This window comes from Rattus norvegicus, chromosome 9, assembly GCF_036323735.1.
Source record: "Rattus norvegicus strain BN/NHsdMcwi chromosome 9, GRCr8, whole genome shotgun sequence".
NCBI lineage: Eukaryota > Metazoa > Chordata > Mammalia > Rodentia > Muridae > Rattus > Rattus norvegicus.
The window spans coordinates 52,094,167-52,111,935 of record NC_086027.1 but is presented as its reverse complement, the minus strand read 5'-3'; the positions used below and the strand labels follow the sequence as shown (position 1 = coordinate 52,111,935).

At 42.2% G+C, this 17,769-nt stretch overlaps 1 long non-coding RNA gene across 2 annotated transcripts in view; it reads right to left on the bottom strand.

Moving 5' to 3' along the window:
* LOC120094678 (uncharacterized) overlaps positions 1-17,769 on the bottom strand; it is a 41,258-nt gene that overhangs the window by 9,548 nt on the left and 13,941 nt on the right. For both annotated transcript variants that reach the window (XR_005489126.2, XR_010054781.1), the window contains exons 2-4: positions 17,498-17,542; positions 16,487-16,568; positions 15,463-15,578 (exon numbers count right to left, since the gene is read on the bottom strand). This is a non-coding gene — a long non-coding RNA (uncharacterized LOC120094678). The remainder of the gene's footprint in view (positions 1-15,462; positions 15,579-16,486; positions 16,569-17,497; positions 17,543-17,769) is intronic.

Here is a 17,769-nt window from a genome sequence, read left to right as displayed (position 1 = left end):
TAGCTTGGGATTTCTTTCCTAACAGGCAGTGCCTTTGTGGCTTTGATCCTTCTCACCAAGTTACACACTTCACAGTAAGAGACAGATAGATAGATGATACATAGATGATAGATACATAGATGATAGATAGATAGATAGATAGATAGATAGATAGATAGAGGGATAGCCCTCCACTATTTTTTCTAGAAACCTTGTCAATGTTCTATTTTTATACCAATTCCGAATTTATTTTATTTTGCATAATAGCAATATTTCCCTTCAAATTCACAAGGCCCCCTCCAGTTTTACATTTCTCTAGAATCAAATTGGCTTGGACAGAATCTGATGAACAAGAAATTCGCATCCATTTCCTTACGGCTACACCTTCCCAGGCCCTGCCCTCCACAGGTAGAGACCATAAACAAGCCATGAATGGGTTCTATGTACCAGTGGCCTTTCCTTCTCCCACAACCATTTCAAAGCCTTCGACACAGACCCTGTGTCTACCCCCCTGATGAACGGACCAAGCAATTAAAACATCAATTTAGAGCCCCCCTTGCCAACTCCGACAGTACCTCAGGGCTGGCTTAAGGGAATTAAACACTGATTCAAATATAAGTCCACCTCATTGTGGAGTGATAAGGCCCAGCTTTTAGAGCGAAAGACCAAGCCCTGTGGTGGTTTAAACCAAACAGCTAAAGAATGTGCCACGTGTCCATGTGTCCATGAGCACAGAATTATCCATGTATGCTGCTCCATAGCCTTCAGAGACCTCTGGTGCAGTATAGGCCTCCCTATCCCCAGAACACAATGACTTTTAGATGTGATAGTTTTGGATAACTTTTGTTAGTTTTTCCTTTTTTTTTTTTTCTGTAAACCGGTTTGAAAAGTACAGATGCAGTATTGGTGTGTGGGTTTTTTGTTTATGAAGCATCAGACAGGGTTGTCTGGTCATTCCCATAGCCACGCATCCCAGTGTTGACTTTGAACCCTAATACCTACAGCTTTGCAACAAGCAGGGATTTTACCCACTTCGATAGCTCTTTCTGTGTTTAACGCACAGGCAATGTAGTTAAAAAAAACGCTCCATGATCTGGAGGCAGAAATAGTTGAGTGTGTATCCTGCCCCCTTCCCTCCCTTAGACACTCACAGCATCTGTGCTCGTAGCAAAGGCCCTGAGAAGGTAGAGAGAGAGGAAGCCTGGCCAACTGTGATCAACTCAGCATGCCCAAGCCTATTGTCCAGTCTCAGGTGTTTTTGTTTTTGTTTTTTTTTCCTACTAGAGTAAGTGTTGCTTCATAAAAGGGCACTGGCTCGCTCTTTCTTTCTTTCTTTCTTTCTTTCTTTCTTTCTTTCTTTCTTTCTTCCTTCCTTCCTTCCTTCCTTCCTTCCTTCCTTCCTCCCTCCCTCCCTCCCTCCCTCCCTCCCTCCCTCTCTCTCTCTCTCTCTCTCTCTTTCTTTCTTTCTTTCTTTCTTTCTTTCTTTCTTTCTTGCCTCAAGATTAACGCATGGCAGAAAAGAGCAGTTTGTAAATTGATTAATCCCCCCACTTCCCTCTCCGATTTCTGTAAGCATTGGTTTAGCATAAAGGTACCTACTGTTGACCAGTGGCTGATGGTGAGTGTCATCAGGTTTGGAACACACAGGCTTCTTCGACTTTGATTCCTGCTTTAAAACAAACAAACAAACAAACAAACAAACAAAAAACAAACAAACAAACAAAAAAACAAACAAACAAACCAAAACCAAGGTTGACAGGACTTCACACGGAAAGGTTCACAAGTGGTGGAGAAGGTTTGACTCACGTAGTAATTATATTTTTGCACCTGATGCTAATCATTTAGAGAATTGAAACACCTGCTAATGGCCTTGCCTGTGGAGGGGTCTCTTCACTTCTACCTCAATGCCAGCCTCTTGAGTTCTACCTACATACATTTACTTAGGACTGTTCCTGTCCTCAGTCAGGGAACTGCAGACCCTGTTGTTAGAGGGTAAAGACTGTACACTAATCTGAAGCATGCTTTAAAATGCTGCTTTGGGGTCTTCGTCTATCTTTCCCCAAGGGGCTACATTATATAAGCATGTATCTATGATGAATAAAGCACTTTGCATTCTAGACCTTTCCTGTACAACCCTCTTTATACCTCCGTAGCAACGTTGAAATGCTGTGGGCTATAACGGAAACTAGCCAAACATCAGTGTGGCTGACAGGTTGGCCACATCTACTGGAAAAAAATAGGGAGGTGATAAAATTGACTTAGAAAGTCTTTGAAAGGTTGACCTAAAGTACTGATGCTCAAGAAAATACGCATGTCTTAACTGAGACTGTAGATCAAGACTTTAGTGTGCACATGCATGTACATGCCTGTATGTTGTTCAGAGAGAACTCTCCTTACGATCCTTGTCAATATCCCTTCCAAATTCTTGTCCCTCTCCCTACTTTAACCAGTATTATAGACCGGGGCTCCTTCCAGGAGAATAAGGAAAGACCTTCATGGAAGGTATGGTCTTCCTCACTGGATTCCTTTTGCACTCTTTTTAAACATAAAGATTTGTACAGAGAAATCAGGTGAGAGGAAATGGAAGAAGTAGCTACCCATGAATTCTGGGTAAGAAAAGATAAGGGACAATTTTAGTGTTTTTCTGTGGGACAGAAAGAGAGAGGGGAGAAGGGAGGAAGATAAAGGAAAGGAGATGGGGCAGAGAGGTGGAAGAGCGGGGTCAGAAAAAGTATTGCAAGTACTAGGACAGCCGAGTACTAAAGTACAGGAAACCTAAGGAGTCACATCCATGCTGTCGCCTTCTGAAGACAAACGTTTTAAGGAAGGTGGCGAAAACAGAGAAAAGTCTTGCTACCACCTTGGTGTCCCTCATGTCTTGAGTTGTGCCTAAAATGCACACAGATTCACAGTGCTCGGAGCTGTGCTATATCCTGTTCCATGGTTCCCGAAGACGAGGTTTCAATTCATCGTGACGTGTTATCGGATGAGAGCTGAATCATGGTCTGTGGTGAACGGAACCTTCTAAGTCTTCTAAGGTTACCTACTCTTCTCTGCACCACCACGGCCTGTGGCCCTGGTGCTACATCTCCAGCCTCTCCTCCTGCTCCTTCCCTTCTTCCCTACGAAACTACCAGAGCTCAGCAGAGTCTTCTCTGTTCTGTTTCTCAGGAATCTGTGGTGTTCTCTATCATCCACTTCAGCATTTCCCATCTACCCACCGAGGTGTGGGAAGTCTCTACTGGACCCTAGTCCCACACCTGACTAAGTTCACACTTCCAGGCAGGGTCCATCCTTGCCTGAGCTTGCTTCTTCGCCCTCCCTTCCCAATTGGCTCCAGATCGGCTGCCATCCTCTTTATGAGGTCTTATACGATGTGACCCTCTCCTTACTTTCTTATCACAGCCTCCTGATGGTCCACACCAAGTTCTTGTATCATATTTCTGTAAATCTTGGTCTGTCACTAGATAAGACACTGACACTCAGGAACTCTAGTTCACCCTTAGTGGATGCTTCACAGCAGACACCATAGCTGGTTCTTCAATATCAGTGGAATGGGTGAATTGAATATACAGACATAAACGTGTGCACACAGTTACTGTGGAAGCCTGGAGTGCTGTCACAAGCCTATAATCTCATCATTTGGTAGCTGAGGTAGGAGGTGTGAAAATCTGACAGTCTGACGTTAGCCTGCACTAGCCTCAAATACACACTACACAAACACACATGCGCACACACACACACACACACACACACACACACACTACAGGAGTGGGAGGAGTGAGGAGAAAGATTTTGGACTATAATATATAGTGAAATTAGAGATGATTTTTATCATATTCTCATGTTCAAAATGTGCACAGATTTTAGAATGAGCATTCTCAGTAAGTTGCTTGTTGTTTTAACAACAACAAGGACTCTCTTCCTGCCACTGGTCATTCTCATGGAGTCTCTGCACGTGTCAGATGCTGCTTCCCACTCTTTGAGTTTCTTGCCCTTGGTTGATTTTTCTCTCTTGAACTTTAGTCTGGATCTGATATAGTTGGCTGTGTGTTTGAATGTATGGTGGGTATTTCCTATTGGACATTTTAGGGGGATGTTCATTTCTCCTAAGCTGGTCTCTTGTTGCCTAGGTCTGCATTCTCATTGTCTGGACATCCTAAAGTTGTGGCCGCTGGGTGTGAGTTCTCAAAGAGTACTGAAGGACTCAGTTTTCCAAGGTTCCCAGGGAAGGATGTATTCTAAAAGAGGAGGGGCAGCCATTCATCCATGGCAAGGCACACTACCAATTTCTCCTGAGGAGGTAGAGTGGCTGGTTCACCAAAGGAAAATAAAGAAACTCAGCCAGGCTCCCCACACACCTCCCTCCCAAGGCCAAGTACCTCCTGAGCCTTCCTCTGGATCATTAAGACTGCAGCTCTGCCCACTGCACGCCGAGCACAGAGTCTCCCCCATAAATGTTGACCAGCTTACTCCTCAGCTTCTGTCAATGGCTCTTTTCATTCCCGGGAAAGTTAGAAAATTCTCTTAAACAGCATTGCAATATTGAATGTTTTTTCTAAGTCTCTGCCTGAAAACATAGTGAAGAAAATTGGTGCACCAGTCTAAGGCTATTAAAAATGATGTTTAAAAAAGTGTAGTGACTCTGGAAACACACACGCTTTCTGCATTCATGCCGCATCAGGTACCTACAGCTTCTTCCTCCAACTGGGATTTATTGATGGGCTGAGTCAAATAAGTTCAACAAATATTTGGTAAGTGCATAAGGCATTTAAGGTGCGATGCTAGGAGTTGAGGAGACAAACAAGAACGGAGCATGGGCCTTGTTTTCAAGGAATTTGGAATATGGTGCCCAGCGAACTCTTGATCATGAGTTTTAAGATAGACATTTTCACTTCTACTTATTAGATGCTTTTCTTCTAACTAAGATGAATTCTCATTCTTTTATTCAAATGTCAATCTTGTACCTTTATAGCAAGCAACACTACGTCCATTGGTTCAGTTCAAGCTTAAATTTTGGTCCACACTTCTCTCTACAAATCTTTGCTTAATGACTAATTGCTATGTACTCGGAATTGATCCAAGACTCATTGAGATTCCAGAGAAAAGAAGTTCAGTGCACATATACATTTAAGTCTGCACACTTATATACATGTGCAGGATGTATATACATAACTATATGCAGTTGGCCCTTGGTATCTGTGGGTTTTACACCAAGAATTCACTAACTACAGACAATAAACCGTGTATCTCTGATGATCATGTATGGACTTTTCCCTATCATCCTATCATTATTCCCTAACCAAAAAGGTATACTAATTATTTATATAGTTTTTGGTATTATAAATAGTAGAAAGATGATTTAAAAGACATGACAATATGGATCAACTACTCACAGTGTATGATTGTGTATATTTGTGTATGTATGTGTGCATATATTGTACCTATGTGGTCATGTGTGTGTGTGTATGTGTGTGTGTAAATGTATGTATGTGTCTACTTATATATTTGTAAAGGATGCTGCCACACAGTGTTTCCTTGTTAGCAGTTTATGAGAGCTATGAAGAGACAGCAGTCATGAGAGAGGGCTGAGAGGCTGAGGTTGTGCTGTGCAGGCAGCTTGTCTGAGTGGAGCCTTGTCAGTGTCTGGAGGAAAAATGCCAAATGCAGGGTGCCCAGCAGGTGCAGGGTGAAGTGGAAGTAGCTGAACAGCAGCCAAACGGCCCTCATGTCTGTGGCAACATGGCGGATGGGATAAGTGATTGGTAGGAGGCAACGTTTGAAGATGAGAGAGGGGTTTCAGCCAGTGTTAGTGATGTTTCCCACATATGAAGTGTGGAGACTTTGGGACACAAAAGCAACCTAATTTATCTGTCATTTTCAAAGGCTATTTTGAGGCTGGAGAGGGGACTTGGTCGTTAAGTGTGTGTACACAGCTCTGGTGGAAGGCCCAAGTTAAAGACCAGAAACACACATTGAGAAGATCATAATTGCTTGTAACTCCTGTTTTGAGGGGCATTCTTTGATGCTGGCTTCCTATCCTTGCATGAGCACTCATGGGCACACACACACACACACACACACACACACACACACACACATATACACACACACCAAAAAAAAAAAAAAAAAAAAAAACCTCACTGTCTTGGTCACTCTGAAGACAATGCCTTATTTAGAAATTCCACTTTGAGAAAATTAATGAACATCTTAAATATTTGCTCTGTTATTTAAGTCTTAAACCAGAGCTGCCATAAACAAATACACACTCTGTGCTAGTTTCAAGTATACTTCTAATAATTTGTTGTCGTGATCAAAGGGCAATTTCTACCTAGAGTATTCAACTTGGTAGAAGTACAAACCTTGTGGTAACTAGAGTCCTCACCTCACCCCCACCTACCCTGCAGTGAGATTCCGTGCTAAAAGTGTTGGGGATCCATCCTATATGCAGTCACCAAACCCAGTCACTACTTCTGATACCAAGAAGTGCTTGCTGACAGAAGTCTGAAATGGATGTCACTGAGAGGCTCTGCCAGAGCCTTACTGATACAGATGAGGATGCTTGCAGTCAACCATCAGACTGAGCATGGGGACAGCCCCCAACCCATGGAGGAGTTAGAGAAAGGACTGAAAGAGCTGAAGGGGTTTGCAACCCTGTAGGAAGAACAACAATATGAACCAGCCAGACCCACCCCCCCGAGCTCCAATATTAATTAATTAATTAATTAATTAATTAATTTAAAAGGTGTCAAACTAGGTGAGTGCCATTAGGCATTGTGAACCAGTTTAGTACCAAGCGGACACTGACCTTGAGGAACCCTTTTTTGACTGGTATGGCCATGCTTGTTACTGCTCTGAATGTGTTTGCTGCACTAAGTCAGATGGCACTCCATTCTAGGCTTGAGGTGAGATAAGGCATGTAAATGGGCAATACATTGAGCATTCACCTTCTTTGAGATCCTGAAACCCCTTTCCATTTACAAACGGCAGGGTGGCAGCTGACAACTGTCTAGAATCAGCCTCTCTTGAAATTGCCCTTGACTGAAGAGAGCTGCTTCCCTCTGCCACATCTTTCCTGAGGATATGCCATACCATCGACTGGGAGATAGAGGAAGCTCTGACTTACTTTCACCAGCCCAGGGCCTTCGAAGGTCTGTTCCAGCTCCGAGTTCTTGAGGGTTATCTGTAAGCTGGTTCAGAATTGCAGCAGCCCATCTAGTTCCCCTGCCTTGGCTTTGCTCTACTCTCCTCCACTCTGCACTGGGTGTGTACCCACGGGTCTTTCTTTTCAACCTCCTGCTCCATAACTGTGTCTCCTGGGAATACAGTTTGAGACCACCATTGTGTAAGAAAATAAAGTGTCTTTGATGTCCTGTGAGCACAGGGCTCTCTAGTCTGTGTGCTTAAGATGCTCAGTTTCACATAAGACCCAGGGGAACTGCGGGCTATCAGGGTCTCAGCGTATGTTACCAAAGCAGTCTCCATTGTAGGGTTATCTGGGATCGAGGAGCGAAGTCATGTTGTGTGTTCCCAAAAGTGTAAGTGGGCCAACTGTTTTGATGGGGAACACAAAGCAGCAATCTAGAAGAAACTCCTTTAAAGATGGAAAAAAAACACAACACAACACAACAAAGCAAAACAAAACAAAACAACACATTCTCAATGAGCAGCCTTGCAATTCTTAATGTGGCAGCAATGTTTTATATGCTGGGTATTTTAACATAACACTTTATTGTAGTGGGTTTGACCTCATGCTGTTTGTACTCTGTTAATTTGGGTTCCTCCAAAACTGTTTGCACTAAAGGCTCCACATGTAAGGTACTGAGGATCCCTGCCCCCAGTTAATTGTGATTGGTCAACAAAGATGCCAGCAGTCAATAATTGGGGAGAAAAGATATAAGCGGGGTTTAGGTTTTCCAGGCTTGGGACTAAGAGGAAGGGACAGGAAGGAGAGAGCCACCAGGCCTTGAAGAATGTGCAGGAGGAGAAAGGAGGGAGAGACAGGGGTGGCCATGGGATAGAGAAGCAAGAGGAGTCATCAGGGCCTCTAAGCCAACAGAACATGGCCCAGAGGGTTACTTGGCTGGAGCTGAGAGCAGCTCAGATGAAGCATAGTAAGTAATAACTGGGGTTATTGGGGGGAGGGTTTAAATTCTAACAACATGGAGGGTAGCCAGCTGCCCAGCTATTATGTTGCATAAGACATACTTAAATATAGAGGCTGTGTGTGTGTGTGTGTGTGTGTGTGTGTGTGTGTGTGTGTGTGTGTGTGTGTTTATCTGGGAACATAAATGGTCAAGGGCAGGAAGGAACTGCGAGCTGGGTTTTATTAATTACCTATAGCAACACTTCATATCTTTTCTTGAACTGCTTTGAGAAGAGAACTTTTCTTTTCTTCTAAGTATCTTATGTATGAATCAGCTTGCTAACATCCAAAAGTTAGGGAATGAATTTTGCTCCACACAGAATATTGTTAAATATAGATACATGTAGGCCACTAGACTGAGGCTGCAATTCAGGATATTCTAGTGGGAAGATAGAAGAAAGACTGCTAATATTAACTGGAGATTTATGTATGTCTCACAAGAAGACAGAAACATCTGAACACCTGATCTTAAAGGAATAAATGTTGTAGGCATTTTCCATAGGTGTGTAACTATCTGGGTTACGTTCACACCTGCCTTGGGGCCACTGCTTTTGTAGAAGGTAGGCAGGTAGCTCAGTGGTGCAAGCTTAGGTCCAGATCTAGGTCTTTCCTTTGCCAGCTTTGTGGTATCAAGCAAGTCACTTGGCTTTTAGACATTCAAATGACTCTGTAAAATCAGGACGGAAATAATAGAAACCCAATTTCGGGTTTGTTCTGAGAAGTTTACACAAATCACCTGCTGGGAAGAGCGTCCTGCCTATGATCAGCCTTGTACAATTGCTATTGTTACTTAAGTGTGTTTCTCCTAGAAACCAAAGCACAAGCAACCTATTATTGAGGTGGTTTGAATCCTCAAAAAACAGATTCAAGTACCAGAGATTTCGTTCCTCCCACTTGACAATGCTGCTTGGGTGGCCATGAGCCAAGCAAAGCAGGAAGCATTTTGAAATATTTGCTACTTTGTTTCTATATTTTCTAGCTATTATAACTTTAGGTTATTTTTGCGTTACTTGTTTTATTCCCCGTGCCTGGAAAATGGACACAGAATACTGGATACTTTGGGTCCAGGCAAACTGCTCACTATAGCAATTAAATTATGTGACCTCCACACACCTACCACTTGAGGATTAGAAAGATTATTATCGAAGGGAGGAGTCACCACAGTACCATTGCATTGTAGTGCTCCTTGGGGTGGGGTAGATCGTGACACCTTGGCTTCAATGTTGACTGGTCAGTCGCCCCCTTTGTGCTTTACTCAAGCAGTAAATAAGCCTTGGTTTGCAGACAGATGATGCACGGTTATGTGCTTTGTTCTGCTGTGGTTGAGAAGTTATCAATTCTGGGGTCCACATGGTTGGAACCAGGACCTAGACACAGAGGCCTGTTGCCGCTTCTTGTGCAGAAGGTGGACTGGGGAGTCAGATCAGCAAAGCCAAGGTCTTGGATCCTCTCAGGCACTCACGTTAGGGTAGTCAGGATGGGAAGGCATTAGTGAAACTGGACTGGAAATGTTCCTGAGGTATCTGTCAACCTGAACCATACAGCACAGACTTCCTCTGGCCCAGGAGTCTCTCTGAAGCAGGTTTCTACAACTGCAGGACAGTCCTCACTCCATGGGGATAGCAAAGAAATATAAAAATAAGAAATCTGTTTATTTGAGTTCCTGTAGTAAATCACATTTTGAAAAAAGTTTTAGAAGTTTAGATATAGGATATCTTGTTCCAGATATACTATATCTTTGTTCTCTGAAGTGGGTAAAATTGCTAATCAAATCATTACAATTTAGCACAAAGTATTCTTTCAATGTTTGGGTAGTTATTACATTTGGTGCGTTTTATTTAAACCCTATTATTCAAATTTATTAACACTAACTTTGAGAAATGAGTGACCTTGTGGAGGTGTCTACTAAAAGAAATTATTACAGATGGTGGGAAAAACAATCTTTAGAACCACAGCTAAGGAGAACGAAAAGAGTTAGAGGTGAGGAGTGTTTGCCTTTAATCTTTTTTCAACTTGAACCACAGTAATGAGCTGTCCCCAAGGTTAGGTAGCAGCCAGGTAAGTCCCACCACAGACATGGCTATGTTCAGTAGCTTCTCTCCTTGCTCCTACACTAAAGTCTGTGGTTGTGGTACTCACAGCATAGGAGACCTGATATACTGCCATGCTATCCCCTGTTTCTATTCAAGGGTGACACCAAATGTTAAATTATACTTTCTCCAATTTTCAAAAACAATTTTTAAACAGCCTTGTCCCTTCCCTCCAACTGTACCCCCATTCTCCTAGTCTTCCTAAATCAGGATGAATCAACACAACTGATAAGGACCCTGCTAGAAACTTGTATCCTGGAGTGGAAGTGTCTCGAAAGATAAATCCATTTCTGATTTTTTGTTTATTAAGCATTGAAACTGCAGCCCTGTTTGTATTCCAGTGAAGTATTTTTAGCAATTTATAGCTAATTTGTCAATGGCCATGCAGCTGTAGGCTGTGCAGTTTAAAAACAAAAAATATACCTTGCCCTTCATGTTTACATAGGCTCTGAAAGCCCGGTGAGTGCAGGATGCGAGCCCCCAGAGTCATTAGGAAGGTCCACCAGAGCGCCAGCCTCTGATGGTGGAGGGATGTTTGCATTATAACCCAACACATCATTAAGGACACAATTGTTATTTAATGTGGCACAATCATCTTTCTACCCTTCGTGAAATCCACTTAAGTAATTACCTTCTTAGCTCATTGCCTTTGTGAGCTGTCTGCTTAGAAAGGGTTATATCTAAGGAAATATTAAAAAAAGAAAAAAACCCTGCCTCATACAATGGCCCCCTTTAAGCTAGATTGTATTTATTAACATATTCAAGATGAAGTTCATTTTTTCCCCTACTGCTCTGAAACAGTGAAGGAACTCCAAGATAAACTAACACTTAGGAGCATAGATAGGCGTGGAGGGTTTCAAGGGACTAAGAACGTGTTAGCCAAAGGCTCCTCTGCTTCAGCCAGCCAATAAAATAAAGCAAGATAAAAAAATAAAAAATCTTACACCCGCATGGTGCTGGGCTCTGTAGCTTTGGCTAGATATCTGTTTAAGCCAATCAATTTTCTTTATCAACATCCAAATACTATTTTGAAACTTGCCCTGGCTTTCTCTTCTGAAGGCGAGAATAAAATTTGTGATAAAGATAGACCTTTACAAACCCAGGCAGCTCCCCGAGCTGCCTCAGGGTCTCATCACTGGTTGTAGCTTTGAGGACTGTCTTTGATTTGCCCAGATATTAAGACAGAAGAGTTGAAGAATGCACGAAACTTATTTTCAGAGCTCATTTAAATGTCTTTCGAGAAGATTTTTTTTTTAATGACGTGTCCGGGATGAGTCTGCATGCAGAGATTTTTTTTTGAATCATTTAAGGAGAGCAGAGCCCAGGCATAGAATTGAAATCACTGGAAAATGCACATCTGCGTTTTAAACTTTAGGCTTGCTCTCCAAACACACCGTGCAATTGTGTTTACTATAAATACAGAGAGGTAAGTCTGAAATACCTTTATCTTATTTGGCCCCTCTGTGTCTGAGCCTCTTTGTTTGAACAGAAATGTCAGCTGTATTTTACTTTATTATATAAAAAAAGTTTCGGAATCTAATTAAGGGTCAAGTACCAGCAGTAGATAAATGCAACAGCTAAAGAGTATTTCTGATCACTCTGAAGTCTGCAATCATGAAAATTATTATCATTGAGTAAAACTGGTCTCAATGATGGTGACTAGGAGATGGATTCTGTGTTACTCAGCCATCATTTACATAATAATGGGCTCCAGTTCTCATCAGCACCTTTTGTTTGTACAGTGCTTACTGCTACAGTAAATTGTCAAAATGTCATCCCTCTCCAATCAGCCAGAAAATATCAACAGTAAACAAGGCATAGGAAGAAATTCTCTGATTTGAAGTGTAGTGTCGGAAGAGAGGAGCTGGTCTCCATGGTCGCTTGAAACATGTTATTGTGGTGTCCCTGTAATACAGCCGCCCAGCAAATGAAAACCACTTCTTTCTCCTGCCACCTCCACCCATCCCCTTTAATGAAGAAATATCACTCTGCCACTGAGGTCACTGGAACCCCAGGACCATTTCTGGTCATGCGTGGTTTTACGTACCGACTTATTAATACCACACTGTCCCCTCTTACTGGGATCAGCCTTTCCCATTTCTAGCAGGGTATGGAAGATTCAAGGATGCTTTGGTCTTTCCAGTTTTCTTTTCTATGTCTACTTTTGACTGCTGGCCAGTGTGATTGCAGAGAAGGAAGGAGTTCTGTGTGAATTTGGCCCAGGGCCTGGCTGGCATCAAGTGGGGGCAGACACAGAAAGGCTCCCATCAAAGCACTAAGGGGAACCTTTCTTGTCTCTGATGTAGAGCAAGAATCCACGACGGAAATTTGCCTCAGGTGGCCGTGGACCTGACATCACCCACCCTCCGTATTTCTAGTTGGACGTTATTGAACTCAGAGGCCAGGGACCAAAATTAGAGCCACGAATTTGAGGCATCGGGTCCCGGTGTCTGGTTTCAGAATTAATAGTATTTTTGTTCATCAACATATTTTTTTTCTGTTCCCGAGTGAATCCTCTGCAGAATCAGGAACGAATGAGGGTGAATTAGTACAGCAAATGCCTTCTAACCATTATAGTTACCAAGTATGTTAAAATTAAAGACTTCACATTGTGTTTGAAATAAAAATGAATATAGTGGCACCCTGCCAAGAGTCCCAGAAACCACTCTTGTGTGGAATTGAAACATTTGGCTCATATAATACTTAATTTATTTTTATGAAATGACACGTTATATAAATGTATGTTTAAAATAGAGGCACAACATTTTTTTTTAGTAAATTTCTTTGTATTCTGGCTTATACATCTACACATAGCTATGGCATAGCTAAATAGAACAACAACGAAAACAACAACAACAACAGCAACAAAAACCCTAGTAAGTTTTCCCAAAACGTTTCTTTTTAAACAATGTACCCTCCTAAATATTTCAAAACACAGCCCTGTAGTGAGGTTGCTTGAGGCAAGGTTCTGGGGCACACACACACACACACAGAGAGAGAGAGAGAGAGAGAGAGAGAGAGAGAGAGAGAGAGAGAGAGAGAGGAGAGAGAGAGAGAGAGAGATCGAGCCAGGAGTTTTAGAACCCATTGAAACGAAGTGTTGACTTCAGGAACATTCTGTATTGCTTTCCGTTTCTTGCCATGCACTTTATTTTGCTTGGCTACTTTTAATTTTCCTCCTCTCCCTCACTTCTCTTTGCAAATCCAACATTGTCCAAACCTTTTCGATTAAGAAGCTTGGCTGAACTTAAGCGCTGCGGTGCTGTGGCGCTGCGTCTGTGACTGGGGGGGGGGGTGCATCTGTGATGGGGAGGGGGCGAGAAGCTAGGCAGTGCAAAGAAATAGGGCTGATCAGCAGTAATTACCCTGACACCTCATGCAGTACACGGAATTAACTCCTAGGACTTGGGGCCGAATGAAGAAGTTGATGTCTCTCGCCGTGAATGCATCAGTGGCTGAACCCATTACCAGTTTAAACGGAGATGGGAATTTACTATACACTTTTTTTTTCCTTTGGGTTGGGGAATGTAGAGCGGTGTGCAGAAAATGAGAAAGTAGTTCAGGATGCCGCGGCAGCAGCCACGTGTATTTTTATTAAGGCTTTTGCCTTTTGGTTCCGTAGCTTTTCCGTATCATGTAAATAAAAACGGAGGGCCCTGGCAACGGTTGTCTGGAAAAACAGGAGTTCATTGTCTTAAAGAGGAGGTTAGTGTGTCACTAAAATAGTGGAGGTATTCCACGACTGACTTATAGCTAAGGAAGTGCTAGAAAAAAAAAAAAAAAACGCACAGCAGAGGGGGAACGCTGTTCAAAAGGCAACTAGTTAGCAGCTGCCATGATGACCTTTAACTGCATCCATGGTAACTGGGCTAAAGATGGAGTCCCATTTTATTATTCTCACACCCACAATGTTAAGCTTGTGAATCCCATTGCAATTTAATGGCTGAAATCAGAAGGCAGATCTGTGTTCATTGGACCAGTGCCGATACCCTCTTAGCTAATGAGCGCAATAAACATTTTCATGCCAGGAAGCCAGTGCGTGCGGAAATATCATGACATACAGAAATGTATACCCAAACACAAAGGGATGGTCGGTAAAGCTGGTCTTTCCTATGGATTTGCATATTCCAACATTCAAAACCAAACATCTTTTAAGGAAAGGAGTTTAAAAAAAAAAGAAAAGGAAAAAGGCAAAAAGATGGTTAGACTATTAAAATCTGGGGCACGCCACAAAGCTTCTTGTGGGTGAGAAGTCTGAAGAGTTAAGAATCTGGAGCCAATGACTGTAGCTTCCCATCCTATTGTTTTTCTTAATGATTCTTATATTGTTTATTACTGTATGCTTCCTTTGCTTTGGCTCTCACGTGCTGGCATCTATACCCCTGCGGTAGTTCTGTGAGAAACAGTGTGGAAGCAAGACCCCCCTTTCTTGGTACCACTGAGGATGCTTTATTGAGAGTTTGCCTTTTCAGTGCTGTGTAGTTCACAGTTTCTCAAGACATAACGACAACGTTCAGGATCACTGTCATGGTGCTGGAGATCAGGGGCATGTGTAGAATGCGTATTTGTTTTTAAGCCCCAGAAGAAGATACCAGTGCTAGCTGACTTGTACCAACCACTGCCCCTGGTAACAATTTAAACGAGCACACACAGATTTAAGTTTAGACTGAGCTGGGGACAGAATCTGAGTACTTCCATTCAAAGAGATTTAAGCATCATCAACATGTCATACAAGTTTTGAATTGTAATTCGTTGGCCTTCACATTCCCAATAATTCTTTTCTCGAGACTTCTTACCATGGTCAGCTCGCCGGAGTCCATGGGTAGCTTGTATCAGAAAGCTGCCAAGTATCCTCGAAGCCCATCAGATTGGTTCAATCTTATAAAAGTACTATTATAACCCTACACAGATTACGCTGTGAAAAATTTCCACACTTTCCTCTGCTTTATCTCCATCATTCTAAAACACCCAACACGGTTTCACTTCAGTTGTTTCCTGAGCAGATAAGTTTCCTTACTGTGAACAATGTTTGTTTCCCTCCTGGAAAAGCTCCAACTGGTTTGCCAGCACAACCCACCTGTCCTCAAAACTCAGAAGGTCTGAGAGAAAGTACTCTGGGTGCTTCTTGTCTTTTAAAACAATGCCGCCTTTTCTATCATTTATCAGAGAGTTTGGGAAGAGTTCAAAGAGAGGGGAAAAAAAGATGAGACAAAGGAATTGAGAACTCTTAGAACTGAATAATCTCACCTGTTTATTTGACTTCTGAAAGGGCAGGATGCACCTCCATCAGTTAATAAAAGATGTTCCATCAATTTAGACAATTATACCAAAGATTAAGACTGTCACGAAGCTGTTGAGATCTCCTAGGTGACATTAAAAAAATAATACGCTTTAGATCACATCATATATTAAATGACAACTGCCAATTTTTAAAAGACTACTCAAAAATCTTTCCTGAATGACAATTTTGAAGTTTGAAACACTTTGTTCTTAACAGTCAAATTCATTGATGTGAAACTGCTGTTTCTTGACTCAGGAAATGTGGCTAATAAGAGCTGTTCTGTTTATTGGCGTGAAAGTGGATGGTAGGATTCCGTGTTTACAGCCGCCCCACATCTTTGCTTAATTAAAGCACACATAGGAAATGTTTTGCTAGCACATTGCTTGCTTTGAAATAGCTAAATATGACTTACATTTAAATATTTACCATCCCCTTGACTTGGTTTTTCCTTATTAGATTCAGATTAGATTATAGCCAGAACAATTGCATTTTCTATCTTTAGTCTAGGAAAAAGTTATCACAGCTACCACAGGGAAGATCCTTAGGGCTTATGATGACCTGGCCAGCCTGAGCACTGTGGAGGACTAGAGGTCCTCATTCACAATTCCTATTTCCTTAGCATGCACAGTCGTGTCTGCTTGTCTCGTAGACTGCTATGCAAGCATCTACAGCCACAGGGTGGCCGAGAGGCACGGCCACAGAACCAGAGAAATGTGATGTCATTTAGTCACCTTCGTACAAACTTGCTATAAATTTCAGACCAGGGCAGATTGATGCTGGCTGGACTCCAGTGGAACCTCGTCTTAATGAAAATCGTTTGTTTTTTATTTGGCCCATCTGGGAAGTCCCCTAGACCCCGTGATGACACAGGAAGACTGTCAGCCTAGGCATCAGTGACTAGAACTATAGATCCAGGAAACAAATTAGATGCCACCAACCGGAGTCTGTAGATTCTGTCATTTCTAGGGAACCTGGCTTTTTGTCACTCACCCCAGATTTCCTTCATGATCCTGTTGTGGCTTGATGTGTCTTCTTTCAGGTCATACATTATCTCTCCACAGTTGTACATGAACTGCATTGAAAGTGGACGACATTGGCGATTAGCTGAGTTCATGAGGTTGGGATCTAGGTTGATGACTCTAACGGCTTTGTAAGTACAAGGAACTGGAAGGCCTGAGGTGTGTACTTGTTTTGGTGTTCTGTATGATCTGATCTGCCATGCCAGAAGGTGACAATGGAAGCCCTCACCAGATGCCAAGCTGACACTATCACCATGTTCTTGAGTTGCCCTTCTAGAACTGTGAGTTACTTTGAACATTTGTACTTTATAAATTAGCCATATATATATATATACATATATATATACATACATATATATATATTTTTGCCGTGGCAATAGGAAAACAACAAAGACAGCTTCTCCTAAACCTACCTTCTGCTTGTCACCCTGTGGCATCCTCTAGTTCTTATCCCATCCTCTTGACCCTCTATACTGTCAGACACAGCACCAAATGCTTCTGCATCCTTTGACACAGGTGTGAAAGGTTCTTTGTCACCTTCTGCTTTTCAAGACCTGGCTCTCTCCACTGCACTCATCCTTTATGCAGAGGAAGTAAAATCCTCATCATCTTCAGCAACATAATGTTCTTTTATCATCAGGAACCCTGGGGGTTTATGCAGCTTTTCCCCGAGACCATTTTCTGATGTTCTATTAAAGAACTGAGATCTTCGTGAGCTTGATTATTTAGAGGTGTGAGGCAGAGCATGTGGGGAAATTAACAACTCCCTTAGAGGGTATCTTCAAACCTACAGTTCCATTTAATTATCCTTTAATGCTCGTCGCAAACCAACAATAGGTCTGTGAGTGAAGCCTTCTCGTGCATGCTCACCATGAACAAAGCACTCACGAATGCCTGTGAGCGATACCGTGTGGTGTTCACTTAGCATTTATCTCCATGGTCCCCACTAGAGTGTCAATCAGAAGTGTACCCATTGACTTACTTGACACATTTCAGAGACAAACATCATCTTGCAGGAAGTCGTCAACTGTAAGGGGACCAAAGATCAGACATCTTTTTAGGTGAGAGAATGTCTACTTACACACACCCATCTCCCCTCTTTTTGCTTTCTCAGAGGACAGAGTGGGTGATAACAGAATTAATACATCAAACCAAACATTTCTTTTTTGTATTTTTGGGATTAGCTTAAAAAGAGCATATAATTTTATTTTTCTGTTTTTACAGAGTCAAGGATTATTATTTTATTATTTGCAT